The following is a 19,271-nucleotide window of genomic DNA, read 5'->3' as shown; positions in this document are numbered from 1 at the left end:
AATACCATCCCTTTGTTTAATTCCCGCCTACATGCACCATCAATATATAGTAGTCTTCCTCGGTGTCTCTCGAACAAACACGTTCTCTCGATGTTGACTCCTCTCACGCGCACACACCTTCTGTTCCCTCTCTACGGGCATTTTCTCTCTCGCACCCCATCGTTGGTGGCCTTTGCCATACACATCACCTCTCTATGATGAAGCCATGCACACTTAAATTACATCCGCCACAGAGGACCCTGCGACACACACACACACTGATACGTCCATTTTGCATCATGCTTTTATGACAATATTTGTTGCATTATGGGCTGTTATTTCACGTTATGTCACAATACTTATGCCTATTCTCTCTTATTTTACAAGGTTTACATGAAGAGGGAGAATGTCGGCAGTTGGAATTCTGGGATGGAAAAGGAGCAAATATTGAAGGAACATTCTGCGCAACTCCAAAAGTCCTGAAACTCCACGGAATACCTTGAAATAAATAAATAAAAATCTTCGCCAAAGATGAAGGCCAGGGGACCCACACCCTGCTCATGAGGGTGGGCCCCCCTGGGCGCGCCCCCTACCTCGTGGGCCCCCTGGTGGCTCTCCAACGCCCATCTTCTCCTATATAAAGTCTTTCAATGAGAAAAAAATAGGGGAGAACCTTTCGGGACGAGACTCCGCCGCCACAAGGCGGAACCTTGGCGGAACCAATCTAGGGCTCTGGCGGAGCTTTTCTGCTGGGGACACTTCCCGCCTGGAGGGGGAAATCATCACCATCGTCATCACCAGCGCTCCTCTCATCGGGAGAGGGCAATATCCATCAACATCTTCACCAGCACCATCTCATCTCCAAACCCTAGTTCATCTCTTGTATCCAATTCTTGTCTCCAAGTCGGGGATTGGTGCTAGTAGGTTGCTAGTAGTGTTGATTACTCTTTGTAGTTGATGCTAGTTGGTTTATTTGGTGGAATATCATATGTTCAGATCCTATATGCACATTATTACCCCTCTGATTATGAACATGAATATGCTTTGTGAGTAGTTACATTTGTTCCCGAGGACAAGGGAGAAGTCTTGTTATTAGTAGTCATGTGAATTTGGTATCCGTTCGATATTTTGATAAGATGTATGTTGTCTAACCTCTAGTGGTGTTATGTGAACGTCATAACACTTCACCATTATTTGGGCCTAGAGGAAGGCATTGGGAAGTAATAAGTAGATGATGGGTTGCTAGAGAGACAGAAGCTTAAACCCTAGTTTATGCGTTGCTTCGTAAGGGGCTGATTTGGATCCACATGTTTCATGCTATGGTTTGGTTTACCTTAATACTTTTGTTGTAGTTGCAGATGCTTGCAATAGAGGTTAATCGTAAGTGGGATGCTTGTCCAAGTAAGGGCAGTAACCAAGCACCGGTCCACCCACATATCAAATTATCAAAGTACCGAACGCGAATCATATGAGCGTGATGAAAACTAGCTTGACGATATTCCCATGTGTCCCGGGGAGCGCTTTTACTATCATAAGAGTTTGTCCAGGCTTGTCCTTTGCTACAAAAAGGATTGGGCCACCTTGCTGCACCTTATTTACTTTTATTACTTGTTGCTCGTTACAATTTATCTTATCACAAAACTATCTGTTACCACTTATTTCAGTACTTGCAGAGAATACCTTGCTGAAAACCGCTTATCATTTCCTTCTGCTCCTCGTTGGGTTCGACACTCTTACTTATCGAAAGGACTACGATAGATCCCCTATACTTGTGGGTCATCAAGACTCTTTTCTGGCGCCGTTGCCGGGGAGTGAAGCGCCTTTGGTAGGTGGAATTTGGTAACGGAAAATTTATTTAGTGTGCTGAAATTTTCTGTCACTTGTTACCATGGAAAGTAATTGTCTGAGGGGCTTGTTCGGGGTATCTTCACCCCATCCAGTTGAGCCAAGAGTTGCTCCTCAACCTACTGAACCAACTGAACCTATTGAAAATGAAACTCCTTTTGGAATTCCTTTGGGTATGATGGAAAAACTGCTAGCTAACACTTTGCGCAGGAGATGGAACAAAGCATCCTGACGAACATCTACGCTTTGTGGATGATATTTGTGGACTATTTAAGCTTGCAGGTATACCCGATGATGTTGTTAATAAGAAGGCTTTCCCTTTATCTTTGGAGGGAGACACATTGACATGGTATAGGCTATGTGATGATACGAGATCATGGAACTATAAAAGAGTGAAATTGGAATTTCATCAAAAGTATTACCCTATGCATCTTGTTCATCGTGATCGCAATTACATATATAATTTTTGGCCTCGTGAAGGAGAAAGCATCGCTCAAGCTTGGGGGAGGCTTAAATCAATGTTATATTCATGCCCCAATCATGAGCTCTCAAAATTGACAATTCTCCAGAATTTTTATGCTCGGCTTTTGGATAATAATCGCACCATGCTCGATATTTCTTGTGTTGGCTCTTTTATGATGAAGTCTATTGAATTTGGATGGAATTTATTGGATAGAATTAAATGCAACTCTGAAGATTGGGACCTCGACGAAGGTAAGGAGTCAGGTATGACACCTAAGTTTGATTGTGTTAAATCTTTTATGGATACCGATATTTTCCGTATGTTTAGCACTAAATATGGACTTGACTCTGAGATAGTAGCTTCTTTTTGTGAATCTTTTGCTACTTATGTTGATCTCCCCAAGGAGAAGTGGTTTAAATATCATCCTCCCATAGAAGTAAAAGTAGCTTCACCTATTAAAGTTGAAGAAAATACTGTCACTTATAATGATCCTATTGTTCCTACTACTTATGTTGAGAAACCTCCTTTTCCTGCTAGAATGAAGGATCATGCTAAAGCTTCAACTGTTGTTCGTAAAAGCAATACTAGGACTTATACACCCCCTGAGCAAGTCAAAGTAGAACCCAATATTGCTATTGTTAAAGATCTCTTGTCGGATAATATTGATGGGCATGTTATTCAATTCACTGGTGAAACTGCTAGAATTGCTAAACCTTGTGATAGAGATAAACATAGACCTGTGGTAGGCGTGCCTGTTATTTCTGTCAAAATGGGAGATCATTGTTATCATGGCTTATGTGATATGGGTGCTAGTGCTAGTGTTATACCTTATGACTTATACAAAGAAATTATGCATGATATTGCACCCGTTGAGTTAGAAGAAATTGATGTTACAATTAAACTCGCCAATAGGGATACTATTTCACCAGTGGGAATTGTTAGAGATGTTGAAGTCTTGTGTGGGAAAACTAAATATCCTGCTGATTTTCTTGTTCTTAGTTCCCCGCAAGATAGCTTTTGTCCCATTATATTTGGTAGACCCTTCTTGAGTGTTGTTAATGCTAAGATAGACTGCGAAAAGAATGTTGTTACTATTGGCTTGGATAATATGGTTCACGAGTTTAATTTCTCTAAATTTAGTAAAAAAACACCGTGAGGAAGAATTGCCTAGTAAGGATGAAATTATTGGTCTTGCTTCTATTGTTGTACCTCCTAGTGATCCTTTAGAACACTATCTGCTAGATCATGAAAATGATATGTTCATGAATGAAAGAAGGGAAATAGATGAAGTATTCTTTAAACAGGAACCTATTCTGCAACACAATTTGCCTGTTGAAATCCTAGGGGATCCTCCTCCACCCAAGGGTGATCCAGTGTTTGAGCTTAACCGTTGCCTAATAATCTTAAATATGCTTATCTTGATGAAAATAAAATATATCCTGTTAATATTAGCGCTAACCTTTCAGAGCACGAAGAAGAAAGATTATTGAAAACTCTGAAGAAGCATCGTGCTGCTATTGGATATACTCTGGATGATCTTAAGGGCAGTAGTCCCACTCTATGTCAACATAAGATAAATTTGGAAGCTGATGCCAAACCAGTTTGTGATCCTCAACGATGTTTGAATCCTAAAATGAAAGAAGTGGTAAGAAAAGAAATACTCAAGCTTCTGGAGGCAGGTGTAATTTATCCTGTTACTGATAGTCAGTGGGTAAGTCATGTCCATTGTGTTCCTAAGAAGGGAGGTATTACAGTTGTCCCTAATAATAAAGATGAATTGATCCCTCAAAGAATTATCACAGGTTATAGGATGGTAATTGATTTCTGTAATTAAATAAAGCTACTAAGAAAGATCATTACCCCTTACCTTTCATTGACCAAATGCTAGAAAGGTTATGCAAACATACACATTATTGCTTTCTAGATGGTTATTCTGGTTTCTCTCAAATACCTGTGTCGGCTAAAGACCAATCAAAGACTACTTTTACATGCCCTTTTGGTACTTTTGCTTAGAGACGTATGCCTTTTGGTTTATGTAATGCACCTGCTACCTTTCAAAGATGCATGATGGCTATATTCTCTGACTTCTGCGAAAAGATTTGTGAGGTTTTCATGGATGACTTTTCCGTCTATGGTTCCTCTTTTGATGATTGCTTAAGCAATCTTGATCGAGTTTTGCAGAGATGTGAAGAAACTAATCTTGTTTTGAATTGGGAAAAGTGCCACTTTATGGTTAATGAAGATATTGTCTTGGGGCACAAGGTCTCTGAAAGAGGTATTGAAGTTGATAAAGCCAAGGTTGATGCTATCTAAAAGATGCCATGTCCAAAGGACATCAAAGGTATAAGAAGTTTCCTTGGTCACGCCGGATTTTATAGGAGGTTCATTAAGGACTTCTCAAAAATCTCTCGGCCTCTGACTAATTTATTACAAAAAGATGTACCGTTTGTCTTTGATGATGATTGTGTAGAAGCATTTGAAATACTTAAGAAAGCACTAGTCTCTGCACCTGTTATTCAGCCACCTGATTGGAATTTACCCTTTGAAATTATGTGTGATGCTAGTGATTATGCTGTAGGTGATGTTCTAGGGCAGAGAGTTGATAAGAAACTAAATGTTATCCATTATGCTAGTAAGACTCTAGATAGTGCTCAAAGAAATTATGCTACTACCGAAAAGGAATTTTTAGCAGTGGTGTTTGCTTGTGATAAGTTTAGACCTTATATTGTTGATTCCAAAGTTACTATTCACACTGATCATGCTGCTATTAAATATCTGATGGAAAAGAAAGATGCAAAACCTAGACTCATTAGATGGGTTCTCTTGCTTCAAGAGTTTGATTTACATATTGTTGATAGAAAGGGAGCTGAGAACCCCGTTGCAGGCAACCTGTCTAGGCTAGAGAATGTTCTTGATGACCCACTACCTATTGATGATAGCTTTCCTGATGAGCAATTAAATGTCATAAGTACTTCTCGCATCACTCCTTGGTATGCTGATTATGCTAATTATATTGTTGCTAAATTCATACCACCTAGCTTCACATACCAGCAAAAGAAAAGGTTTTTCTATGACTTGCGACATTACTTTTGGGATGATCCACATATTTATAAAGAAGGAGTAGATGGTGTTATTAGACGTTGTGTACCTGAGCATGAACAGGAACAGATCCTACACAAGTGTCACTCCAAAGCTTATGGAGGACACCATGCTGGAGATAGAACTGCACATAAGGTATTGCAATCCGGGTTTTATTGGCCTACTCTCTTCAAAGATGCCTGTAAGTTTGTCTTATCTTGTGATGAATGTCAAAGAATTGGTAATATTAGTAGACGTCAAGAAATGCCTATGAATTATTCGCTTGTTATTGAGCCATTTGATGTTTGGGGCTTTGATTATATGGGACCTTTTCCTGCCTCTAATGGTTACACTCATATTTTAGTTACTGTTGATTACATTACTAAGTGGGTGGAAGCTATTCCAACTAGTAGTGCTGATCATAACACTTCTATTAAAATGCTTAAGGAAGTTATTTTTCCGAGGTTTGGAGTCCCTAGGTATTTAATGACTGATGGTGGTTCACACTTAATTCATGGTGTTTTCCGTAAGATGCTTGCTAAATATGACGGTAATCATAGGATTACATCTCCTTATCACCCTCAGTCTAGTGGTCAAGTAGAATTGAGCAATAGGGAGCTCAAATTAATTTTACAAAAGACTGTCAATAGGTCTAGAAAGAATTGGTCCAAGAAACTTGATGATGCATTATGGGCCTATAGAACTGCTTATAAAAATCCTATGGGTATGTCTCCGTACAAAATGGTCTATGGAAAAGCTTGTCACTTACCTCTCAAACTAGAACATAAGGCATATTGGGCTATTAAAGAGCTCAACTATGATTTCAAACTTGCCGGTGAGAAGAGGTTATTTGATATTAGCTCACTTGATGAATGGAGAGCCCAAGCATATGAAAATGCCAAGTTGTTTAAAGAAAAAGTTAAAAGATGGCATGACAAAAGGATACAAAAGTGTGAGTTTAATGTAGGTGATTATGTGTTGCTATACAACTCTCATTTAAGATTTTTTGCAGGAAAACTTCTCTCTAAATGGGAAGGTCCCTACGTTATCGAGGAGGTCTATCGTTTCGGTGCCATAAAAATCAACAACTTCGCAGGCACAAATCCGAAGGTGGTAAATGGTCAAAGGATCAAACACTATATCTCAGGTAATCCTATAAATGTTGAAACTAATATTATTGAAACCGTGACCCTGGAGGAGTACATAAAGGACACTTACCCGAACGTTCCAGACTCCGAAAAGGAATAGGTATGTGGTACGGTAAGTAAACCGACTCCAAAATAATTTTTAAGGCAATATTTCTCCGTTTTGGAATATTTAGAAAAATAAAAAAATAAGCAGCAGTCCGGGGAGGACACGAGGCCTCCACGAGGGTGGAGGGCGCGCCCTACCCCCTGGGCGCGCCCCCTACCTCGTGAGCACCCCGTGTGCCCTCCGGACTCCGTTTCCTTGCACGATACATATTTTGGTCGGTAAAAATTCATTATATATACTCTCGAAGGTTTTGACTCTCGTATCACGCAAATCTCTTCTGTTTTTGTTTCGAGCTGTTGCTGTTGCAGATTAAAGCAAGATGTCTTCTCAAGAGTCAGTCGGGGAAAGCCGGGTATCTAACCCGGCACTGGAACCAACGGTAAACGGCGACGTTGAACACTTTGGGCCGGCAACGGAGGAAGATATGGAGGCTGACCTGATGAGAGTAGATGCCATGGAAGATCAAGAAGTTACCTCTCGCCTCCGAGCTGGATTTACAATGGGGGAACTACAGAGCTCAGCTATTCCAAACTCGGTTATCCCTTCCAATGTTAAATTTCTTTCCTATGAAAACATGAGGAGGAGTGTCTCTTGTTCTCCTGCAGCTATGCAACACCCTTGGGTGCAAGGAGCTTTAGCCATAACAGGGAAGCTTCACAAGGAAATAATGGACCTTAAGCAGCAAGCCAATAAGCTCGAGGAGGAGAACCGTATTCTGAGGGGAATCATCGCCAAAAATATTACACCAACAACAAAGAAGGAGAAATAATCACATGGGTATGGGCACTCCCTTTGGCAACTGCCAAGCTTGGGGGAGGTGCCCTGGTATCGTATCACCATCACAACTCCTACCTTTACAGTTTTTCTTAGTTCGATCCTATTAGTAGTATTTTGATTTAGTAGAATAAAGTCGTGGCATGATCTAGTATTGAGTTTTGCTTTATGATCCTTCTTTGTAATCGAGTCCGTGAGCTATATAATAAAGATTACTGTTGAGTCAAGGGCTTGAGTATTTTGCCATGATCTTGGGAAAGTAGAAGAAAAGAATAAAAAGAATCAAGAGTTCATATTGATCTTAGTGAAAGTAATAACTTCACATAGAGAGAGTATGATGATTAAAAGTTGTTGGGAGTTGGCAAATATAGCTTTGGTCATCGTTGAAATTAATAGGAAGTAATAAGGAAAGAGAGGTTTTACATATAGATATATTATCATTGACATCTTTTATGGTTGGGAGGACTCATTAAAATATGACATGCTAAAAGAGTTGAGGTTGGACAAGGAAGGCAGCATAATGAGTTATGTTTTCTTACATTCGAGATAAAGTATGTTGTCATGGATCCTCTACCGTGTTGAGCTTGCCTTTCCCCCTCATGCTGGCCAAATTCTTAGCACCAAGTAGAAATACTACTTGTGCTTCCAAACACCCTTAAACCAGTTTTGCCATGAGAGTCCACCATATCTACCTATGGATTGAGTAAGATCCTTCAAGTAAGTTGTCATCGGTGCAAGCAATAAAAATTGCTCTCTAAATATGCATGATTTATTAATGTAGAGAAATAAGCTTTGTATGAACTTGTTGTGGACGCAATAAAAGTGACGGACTGCATAATAAAGGTTCACACACAAGGGGCAATATAAAGTGACGTTCTTTTGCATTAAGACTTTGTGCATCAACCCTAAACGTGCATGACAACCTCTGCTTCCCTCTGCGATGGGCCTATCTTTTATTATTATCCTCTACCTTACAAGAGTCTCCGTGATCCTCACCATTCCTTTTTCATTTTATCCTTTGGCAAGCTCAGCATGTTGGAAAGAGTATGATATACATATCTAATTGGATGTGGGGGAGCATGAATTGTTATTGTTGACATTACCCTTGAGGTAAAAGGTTGTGAGGCAAAACTATAAGCCCCTATCTTTCTCTGTGTCCGATTAAAACTCCGTAACCACAAGTATCGCGTTAGTGCTAGCAATTATGAAGGACTAAATGATAGTTGAGTATGTGGACTTGCTTTTAAGCTCTGACATAGACTCTTTCCGATGTTATGATAAATTGCAATTGCTTCAATGACTGAGATTATAATTGTTAGTGCCCAATAATGTTTCTGATTCATGCTTTGGCTTTGTGAATAGATCACTACTTGAACATGAGTAATCATATGACAAAATCTATTTATATTGTTGTTATGAAATAATCATGATGCTTTCATGTCCGTATTTTATTTTTATCGACGGGTCTACCTCTAAACATGAGGACATATTTATTGTTATCGGCTTTTCGCTTGAGGACAAGCGAGGTCTAAGCTTGGGGGAGTTGATACGTCCATTTTGCATCATGCTTTTATGACAATATTTATTACATTATGGGCTGTTATTTCACGTCATGTCACAATACTTATGGCTATTCTCTCTTATTTTACAAGGTTTACATGAAGAGGGAGAATGCCGGCAACTGGAATTCTGGGCTGGAAAAGGAGCAAATATTGAAGGACTATTCTGCGCAACTCCAAAAGTCCTGAAACTCCACGGAATACCTTGAAATAAATAAATAAAAATCATCGCCAAAGATGAAGGCCAGGGGGCCCACACCCTGCTCACGAGGGTGGGGGGCGCCCCCCTGGGCGCGCCCCCTACCTCGTGGGCCCCCTGGTGGCTCTCCAACGCCCATCTTCTCCTATATGAAGTCTTTCGATGAGAAAAAAAAAGGGGAGAACCTTTCGGGACGAGACTCCGCCGCCACGAGGGGGAACCTTGACGAAACCAATCTAGGGCTCTGGCGGAGCTTTTCTGCTGGGGACACTTCCCTCCGGGAGGGGGAAATCATCACCATCGTCATCACCAACGCTCCTCTCATCGGGAGAGGGCAATTTCCATCAACATCTTCACCAGCACCATCTCATCTCCAAACCCTAGTTCATCTCTTGTAACCAATTCTTGTCTCCAAGTCCGGGATTGGTGCTAGTAGGTTGCTAGTAGTGTTGATTACTCTTTGTAGTCGATGCTAGTTGGTTTATTTGGTGGAAGATCATATGTTCAGATCCTATATGCACATTATTACCCCTCTGATTATGAACATGAATATGCTTTGTGAGTAGTTACGTTTGTTCCTGAGGACAAGGGAGAAGTCTTGCTATTAGTAGTCATGTGAATTAGGTATTCGTTCGATATTTTGATAAGATGTATGTTGTCTAACCTCTAGTGGTGTTATGTGAACGTCGACTACATAACACTTCACCATTATTTGGGCCTAGAGGAAGGCATTGGGAAGTAATAAGTAGATGATGGGTTGCTAGAGTGACAGAAGCTTAAACCCTAGTTTATGCATTGCTTCATAAGGGGCTGATTTGGATCCACATGTTTCATGCTATGGTTAGGTTTACCTTAATACTTTTGTTGTAGTTGCAGATGCTTGCAATAGAGGTTAACCATAAGTGGGATGCTTGTCCCAGTAAGGGCAGTACCCAAGCACCGGTCCACCCACATATCAAATTATCAAAGTACCGAACGCGAATCATATGAGCGTGATGGAAACTAGCTTGAGGATATTCCCATGTGTCCTCGGGAGCGCTTTTCCTATCATAAGAGTTTGTCCAGGCTTGTCCTTTGCTAGAAAAAGGATTGGGCCACCTTGCTGCACCTTATTTACTTTTATCACTTGTTGCTCGTTACAATTTATCTTATCACAAAACTATCTGTTACCACTTATTTCAGTACTTGCAAAGAATACCTTGCTGAAAACCGCTTATCATTTCCTTCTGCTCCTCGTTGGGTTCGACACTCTTACTTATCGAAAGGACTACGATAGATCCCCTATACTTGTGGGTCATCACACACACACACCCCCCCGCACACACACTAAGACGCAATCTCTCTCTCTCTCTCTCACACACACAAACACACACACACACACGCACACCCCCCCCACACATACACACTAAGACTCCATCTCTTTCTCTCTCTCTCTCACACACACACTAAGACTCCATCTCTCTCTCTCTTCTCTCTGTCTCTCTCACACACACACACACACACACCCCACACACACTAAGACTCCATCTCACACACACATGCTCTAGGCGCAGCATTTGTTCCTACCACCGTTCATCCAACCTTACCCGTATGATAAACAATCACCTTAATTTACTTGCATAACATGGGCAAATTTCACTTTACTTTAGTAGTCAGCAAACTTATCATCTGTACCCTTATAAAAAACGAGTTGGCGATGATGGTGTGCCTGCCATCTTGTAGTACAGACCGTATGATCTATATCTGACAGATAGAAAGCAAACTATGATAATTTTACAAAAGATACCCGCACCTATCTCCACATCCTTATCTCCCACAACCTCATTGCTCAGCAATTAAAAAAGGAAGTCTGTGGAACAATCTAGCATGGTGGCCACTGCCGCCTACCGGCGCCGTCCATCCCCATGCCTCCGCCCATTCCGACCACCATTCACCACCACGCTCCACTCCTCCTTGCCTTATCTCTCATCTTTCATTTTTTCAATGACATTCTCGAGATACCAGTTTTCTGATAATATTCTCGAGATATCATTAGTTTTTACACATGGGATTACTCCTGCATGGGTCAATCACAATAGGTGTTTTGTAAAAAAATGCATATTGATGTTCCGTGGAATGCACGAGAATCTTGCTTGTAATTATATAACGCAAATCACGAGCAGGAAGTGACATTTTTTTGACACAACCACGTCAACATGGCCACGTAAATCACTAGCTAAAGTAAATACCATTATACTTATATCCCGATGCAAAAGGTTGAGTACATGTCCAAAGAGTAGAGTCGCACACATGCACTCTGTATCTCAGAATCTCTCACACACACAAACCAGTTACGTGACGCCCACTTAAGTAGACACGTATGTTACAATTTGTGCACCCGCGGGTACACGTGATGCTGCACATTTATTTAAGCCGGAAGGCTAACCCAAATAGTAGCTGCATTCATTCCCCTCCCGCCGCCTCTTCTCTGGTCGCCATCGCCCGGTAGCCATGGACCGGCCGAAGGTAACAACATACGACATACTACCGCCGGAGCGGTGCTTTAATATGGAAATTTTAGTGGTCATGCATGCATCTTTTTGTGCTAGCGCTCCTATATAAGGGTTGACCGGTCGCTTCCCGCGGACGTGCGCGGGTGGTGGAAGACGAAGGAGAAGGGAAGCGGGTTGTGGAGTAACGTTTTTTTACCACAATTTCTTAGGAAACTGAGTGCACTAATTGAGTAGTTTTGCAAACTACCAGTACTACACCTAAAACGGTTCAAAACCTATACTCCCTTGCCAGCGCGCGCTTCCCGTGTGAAACGGTCAGCGTCGCCCTAGAGCTTCAGTGCCGCATTAATGCCTGGCCAAAGCGGAGGCGATCTCTCACTGGCGCCGGCTTTGAATTGGCACGACGGTCGAGAGAGCGCCGCTTCCCGATGCATGCGACTGCTCCGCGTCGAGACTGGCCATAGGCCCTGTTTGGATCCATGGGTTAGAGTTAGTTTGAGCTAGTTGGGGCTCAAATGTCCCTAAAGTATCCAAGCATGAGGGTTTAAATTGGATCAAGTTGCACCGAACCCACCAAAAAAAAACTATCCCACCCAAGAGGTGCTAACTGGAGATAGTTCTCATTGGGACCACTGAAAAATCACTTTTCTCTCTCCATCAAGTGCATTTATTGTCAATCTAACCCTGTCACCCAAACACCTCTTTGGCTACAGTTAGTACAGGGTTAGTCATGAGTTAGTCTAACCTCTAGCTAAGTTAGAGTATCAAACAGGAGCAGTATAGGACATGCAAGTTGCTCAAAGCATACAGTCAAATTTGTACGTGAAAGGATTTTTTTCTTTTTTGAAAACGAAACGTGAAAGGATTCTTTTTAGAATGCTCTTGGCATGTCGCTAACATGTGATGAGTTAACCGACCTCAATAGACTGCCAAAACACCAGTCCGCCGCACTTTGATAGAGACAAGGAGGGAGAAGCGATACAGGCTGCTGGATTACTAGAGATAGGTGTCGCACGAAAGCCAAGAAATATGGTGATAGCGTGGGTTAGCCATGTAATAGTATGATGTAACTACACTGGGTTGCCGTGTTTCGTGCTCTTCCAGTCCACTTTGGAGATGATTGGTTGATTTTATATTGCTGAATAATATTAAATATTATGAGTGCAGATGCTCCACCACGAGGTTCCTTGCTCCTTCTCGGTCGTCGGGAATCTATCTTCTTCCACTCTATTTTTTTTACGTGAGCTTTGTTCATCCTTTTGCCAACACGCGAGACATCTAGCATCAAGGTGCACGTGTTATGCAAGGACCGTTCCATCTATATGAAGAATACGTGGGACTGGAACTACGAGACGGACATGTACCCAGGAGTGGACGTACGAACCTGAGTAATGTAGCGCAGTAAGTGAAGCAGAAAGGCACAAATGGTATGAACATGCGTGGCATTTTCAACACGATCCACATGCATGCAGAGTTGACACTCTTCCAAAATAGTGGGATGAGCATTAACTAAAGTCACGACCTCTCCAAACCCACTTTTATCAAAAATTTCATAAGATAGAATATTCTCCAAATATGTGGGATCTAAAGCTGGCACTCTTCCAAACCCGCTTTCAATAATATTGCAAACACTATTATCAATCTCATATTCATCATGGGGCTTAAAAAAATTCAAGATCATAAGAAGAATCACCCCAATCATGATCATTGCAACAAGTAGTGGACATAGCAAAACTAGCATCCCCAAGCTTAGGGTTTTGCATATTATTAGCACAATCGATATTGATAGAATTTATAGTAAAATCATTGCAATCATGCTTTTTATTCAAAGATGTATCGTGAATCACTTTATAAAACACTTCGTCACAATTTTCAGATTCATGGATTTCAAGGAAAACTTCATAAAGATAATCTAGTGCACACAAATCACTAGCGATTGGTTCATCATAATTGGATCTCTTAAAAAGATTAGCAAGTGTATGAGGATCCATAAACTTTTAGCAAGCGAAGATGCAAGCAAAAAGAAGGCACATGGTAACAAAAGCAAACAAAAGATCAAACGGAAGAGGGGCAAGAAAAGGCAAAAAAATTTAAATCATTTTAGAAGTGGGGGAGAGGAAAACAAGAGGCGAATGGCGAATAATGTAATGCAAGAGAGAAGAGTTTATGATGGGTAATTGGTATGGATTTACTTGGCGTAGATCTCCCCGGCAATGGCGCCAGAAATACTTCTTGCTACCTCTTGAGCTTGCGTTGGTTTTCCCTTGAAGAGGAAAGGGTGATGCAGCAAAGTAGCGTAAGTATTTCCCTCAGTTTTGAGAACCAAGGTATCAATCCAGTAGGAAACAACGCACAAGTCACCGAATACCTACACAAACAATCAACAACTTGCACCCAACGTGATAAAGGGGTTGTCAATCCCTTCACGATCACTGTTGGGGAACGTAGTAATTTCAAAAAAAATCCTACGCACACGCAAGATCATGGTGATGCATAGCAACGAGAGGGGAGAGTGTTGTCCACGTACCCTCGTAGACCGAAAGCGGAAGCGTTAGCACAACGCGGTTGATGTAGTCGTACGTCTTCACGATCTGACCGATCTAAGTACCGAATGCACGGCACCTCCGAGTTCAGCACACGTTCAGCTCGATGACGTCCCTCGAACTCCCACTACTAGGAAAAGGCATGCTAGTGGCGCACCAGTTTTGCCTTCTAATGGCGCACTACTGGTGCGCCACTAGCATCACGCCATTAGAATTAAATTCTAATGGTGCACCACTGGTGCGCCATTAGTATCTGGTGTTCTAATGGCGCACCATGTAGTGCACCATTAGTATTGCCCACAGTGCGCCACTAGTATTTGCTATACTAATGGCGCACCACATGGTAGTGCGCCATTAGTAACAATTTTTTTTATTTTTTTTGTTTTTTCTTAATCTCAGGTCACTATTTCACATATGAGATATCCAACACATATATATACAACAAGCATCCATATAACAATCATATCCAACACACAAGTTTCATCATATATACATACATAGCCAACACATAGTTCCATCGTTACATATTACAAAAGTTTCACATTGTTCATCCAACACCGTTATCCATCAATTCACAAAAGTTTCACATTGATACAAAATAAAAACACAAATGGAAAAGAAGCACTCCATCCATGTAAGCTTCCGTGAATTAAATCAAATCTGCAAAATGATAAACAAGAAGTTAGAAGAAGAAGAAGAAGTAGAGAAGAAGAAGAAGAAGACCAGAAGAATACTAGAAGAAGAATAAGAAGAAGAATACGAAGAATAAGAAGAAGACTATAAGCTTATTATGTAAACTTGATCATTTTGTGCTAACATAAGTAATTTTGGAGCTAACCTATAGGAAACTAAGCATATAAGCTCTCTAAGTTAGCATATTAGAGCCAACTTAGGTAAAATGAAGCTAATCTATGTCATTTTGGAAAAGAAGAAGAATAAGAAGAATAAGAAGAAGACTATAAGCTTATTATGTAAACTTGATCATTTTGTGCTAACATAAGTAATTTTGGAGCTAATCTATAGGAAACTAAGCATATAAGCTCTAAGTTAGCATATTAGAGCCAACTTAGGTAAAATGAAGCTAACCTATGTCATTTTGGAAAAGAAGAAGAATAAGAAGAAGACTATAAGCTTATTATGTAAACTTGATCATTTTGTGCTAACATAAGTAATTTTGGAGCTAACCTATAGGAAACTAAGCATATAAGCTCTAAGTTAGCATATTAGAGCCAACTTAGGTAAAATGAAGCTAACCTATGTCATTTTGGAAAAGAAGAAGAATAAGAAGAACACTATAAGCTTATTATGTAAACTTGATCATTTTGTGCTAACATAAGTTATTTTGGAGCTAACCTATAGGAAACTAAGCATATAAGCTCTAAGTTAGCATATTAGAGCCAACTTAGGTAAAATGAAGCTAACCTATAGGAAACTAAGCATATTAGAGATAACATAGGTAACTAAGTATATATATATATATCATTTTGGAGATCTAACATACCTGACATAGTTCAGTTCTCATTGTTCTTCTCCTTCTCCTTCCTCAGCCTGATGCGCCAAGAGCGGCGAGGCGGTGGAGGCAGTGGGATGTAGTCTTCTACCACAATTGGCGTGGTCATGTCGCCCAGCTGTGGGATCGCCGGCGCCACCACCGGTGCGTGGTCATTGTCAGGCACCACCACCATCGCGAGGCCACCATCAGGCAGGACGGGCACGACCATCGCTAGGTCATCCTCAGCCACCTCCATCTCTTGCCCATGGTCAGCCACCACCATCTCTTGCCCTTGGTCAGCCACCACCAGCGCTAGGTCATGCTCAGCCTGATGCCCATCGTCATCCTGCAGCTCCTCATCCCCACTCTGCTCCTCTTCTCCCACACTCCAGTCTGGATCATCCTTCTTGTTGTCTTTGCTGCTACCAGAATCGCTGCTGCTTTCGCTAAAGCCAGAATCGTTGATGCTTTTGTTATAGCCATAGTCGCTGCTGCTTTGGCTGTAGCCAGTGTCGCTGCTGCTGCTCCCATTGCATGTCCAAATGCAACAATGACCGTTAACAATCTATGTGAGACAAAGCCAAATGTAGAGGAATAAGAAGAGGCAGAACATACTGGCATCATCATTGTCAGCGTAGCGCATGCGACACATAGTCGCGTTGAACACCTTCACGATGAGCATGGTGGCGTCGTCGTTGTACCTGAAGAGAAGGAAGTACCCCAGCCACAGGTCGTAGGCATGGTAGAACTTCTCCCACTCATGATACAAGTACATGTGGCCCTCCTTGATCACCAACTCCACATCCCACAGCCTGCGTAACCCGCTGCCGGCCTGTCGCAGCTTCACATTATTTGGCGAATCTTCACCCAGCATGTTCATAAAACTATCAGGCAGCCTCTGCAGTTTGGGACAATGAGTGATGTAGCAAACAACAGATATCATAATGAGATGGGTGAAGGGGAGATCTCTTGTTTTATATACCTGCGTCATGGATGATACTGAAGTCCCAAGTATGATACTGAAGAACTCGGAAGCATCCAACTCATACTGCGGTGTGGCAGAGCGGCGGTGGCTGCTTCCCCCCATCTCTGATAAGCAGCAGAAGAGACCAATTAGTACCCTTACAACAGATCATAAAACATGCATGATAACAGGCTGTACTGAAAGTCCAATTGTACTGGAATATAAATTAGGGTAACAATGACACAGAAGATGGGAGCACCTAGTGCACATTAGCAAAACAAAAGGTACCACGCTTAAAAGGAAAGAACTATACAAACACCTCATATTAATAAGGTTGCTTGAACAAGTGTTATCTATCAATACATTTGGGGATTAGCACTAACAATTCAGAAGACCAAATGCTAACAAGGCAATCAACTAACTTGTTCAGTTACAGAGTAAGCTCATCTGCAGCCCCATCATGATAACCACAAAGAGGATATCCACAGACAAACCTTTGGTTAAACAAGGTATGTATGGTCTCTCAATTCACCAACATGACTGATAGGCATGTTAATACATCTACCATATAAACCTTTGGTTCAGAAAAAGTATGCAAACAACATTGCAACCGATGATATCACAATCATAGTGCCATTCTAAACCAATAGCACATTTGATTCAAGGTATGAGGTGGGTCGGCCAAACCCTTTTTTTGGAACAAAGGCACATATACAAAAGACCACTTATGCCAACAGTATGGTTTATATTTGTTCCCAACAGGGAATTGATCACCGTGTGGTTTGAGTGAAACCTGTGTCTGTCACTTTAATTCTTGTTGGGGTTTATCCCCTATACCTCCTAATCCCTGTCCACTTCATTGTTGTTCGGTTGGTCGGGGATTGAACAGAACTTGTACAGGAATACAGTTTAAATGTTGCACTAACTAAACATTCATCAATGAATTCAGTTTGTACAGGGAATGCTTGAAATATTCACGGAATGGACTGCAGGCATTGCACTGAGTAAAAATTCATCTCTGAATTCAGTTTTTACAGGGAATATGGTGTAAGCAAGGCACATCCATTGTTAGATACTATAGTTGAAGTTTCAGAAATACTCAAGAGTTTTGGGGTTGTAAATATTCAAAGAAACAAATTTTTTAATGTGAGTGCACCATGACCAACACATAATAGCATCTCACTCAACGTTGTGACCTCCCCCAGCTTGAGTCTATCCTTGTGTACTTGCAATCACAAACATTGACGATTTTTTTGTAGCATTTATTATCATCTACAAGTCACTGAAAATGTGACATGGATTTGCACAAGGAAAAGGGTAAGTAATTCAGTCAATCATGATGACTAAAAAGTTGGTTGACCAAAGAAAAAGTCTACAAAGTCCTAGTACTCCTCATCCCTTCTATTTCTAAATGTGATCCCTTATTATCAGACCTGTGGGAGTCAACTTGTATCATTTTTTGACAAGAATATTATATCTATTTCACAGTATTTTCTGAAACTCAAGTGGACAATAGTTTGAAAATACACAAAGATGCCACTCTTAAGATGCACCTTGCTTAAACTTAATGTTGGCTTCCATTTCTTTCCCTTAACATGTGAATGTCTCTGTTTAGCCTCTCTGTTTTCTGGAAGATCAATGCTTTCTGTTTATTTGGCTCGAGTGTTTGTTGTATTCAGCTCAGCTTAGGTCCTTGCCAGTTTCAGTCAACTCAGAAAGGAAAAGAAATCCTTGATTTTTTGTGTATACTTGTATGACATATGTTTATAATATTTTTGATTTTAGTGAACGGTCAGATCAAAAAATTCAGGTTATATGACATGGTTCTAGGTGTTTGGGACTAGCTGAACTTTGGCAGCTACTGCTGGTGTTGGATCATGATGAAAACTCAAACCAAGGCATAGCTCAGGAAAACCAGATGACCTACACTGCCATGGTCGAGGGGAGGGAGGGAGGGAATGGGGAATGGTGGAGAGAGGGAGGAAGGAGGAAGGAGGAGAGGTACCTGGTCGCCGGAGGGGTCGGGGTCGGGGTTAGGGTCCGAGCTCGTCCGGGTCCTCGCTCGCCGCGGTCGAAGGAGAGCAGGGGCCGGTGGCGGAGGACGGCAGGGGCAGGCAGGGTGGGCGCATCGGGGCCGCGCTCGCCGGCTGCTGCAGGGGCCGGAGGAGGCCCTCGCTCGTCAGAGGGAGGAGGAGAGGAGAGGTGCGGGCGGCGCGCGCTCAGCCGATCCCATTCGGGGGGCGCGGGGGCGTCGGGGGTGGAGTCCCGCGAGGGTCGGGGCGGCGGCGTCGGGGCAGTGCAAGACCACAGCGCCGGCGGCGCCGCCGACGGTGTGCAGGCATGACGGACGGAGGGGGCGGAGCAAGGGGGCGGCAGCATACAGTTGGGGTCGAGTGGGGATCTGGCAAGGGAGGGAGGGAGGCCACAGTGCGAGGGGAATAGGTGGAGTGGGGGGAGGGTTCTAATGGCGCACCTCCCCCTGGTGCGCCATTAGAATTTTGTTTTATTTACTAGCCCGACTTGTCAGGTTATATTCCACCAAACCCTATCTCCATCAGAACACACCCACTAGCCCGACTGGTCAGCACGCAGCACACACACTAGGAGGTCTTGGGTTTGATTCCCAAGC

This window comes from Triticum aestivum, chromosome 3B, assembly GCF_018294505.1.
Source record: "Triticum aestivum cultivar Chinese Spring chromosome 3B, IWGSC CS RefSeq v2.1, whole genome shotgun sequence".
NCBI lineage: Eukaryota > Viridiplantae > Streptophyta > Magnoliopsida > Poales > Poaceae > Triticum > Triticum aestivum.
The sequence above is the reverse complement of the archived record's forward strand: the minus strand, read 5'-3'. Positions refer to the sequence as shown.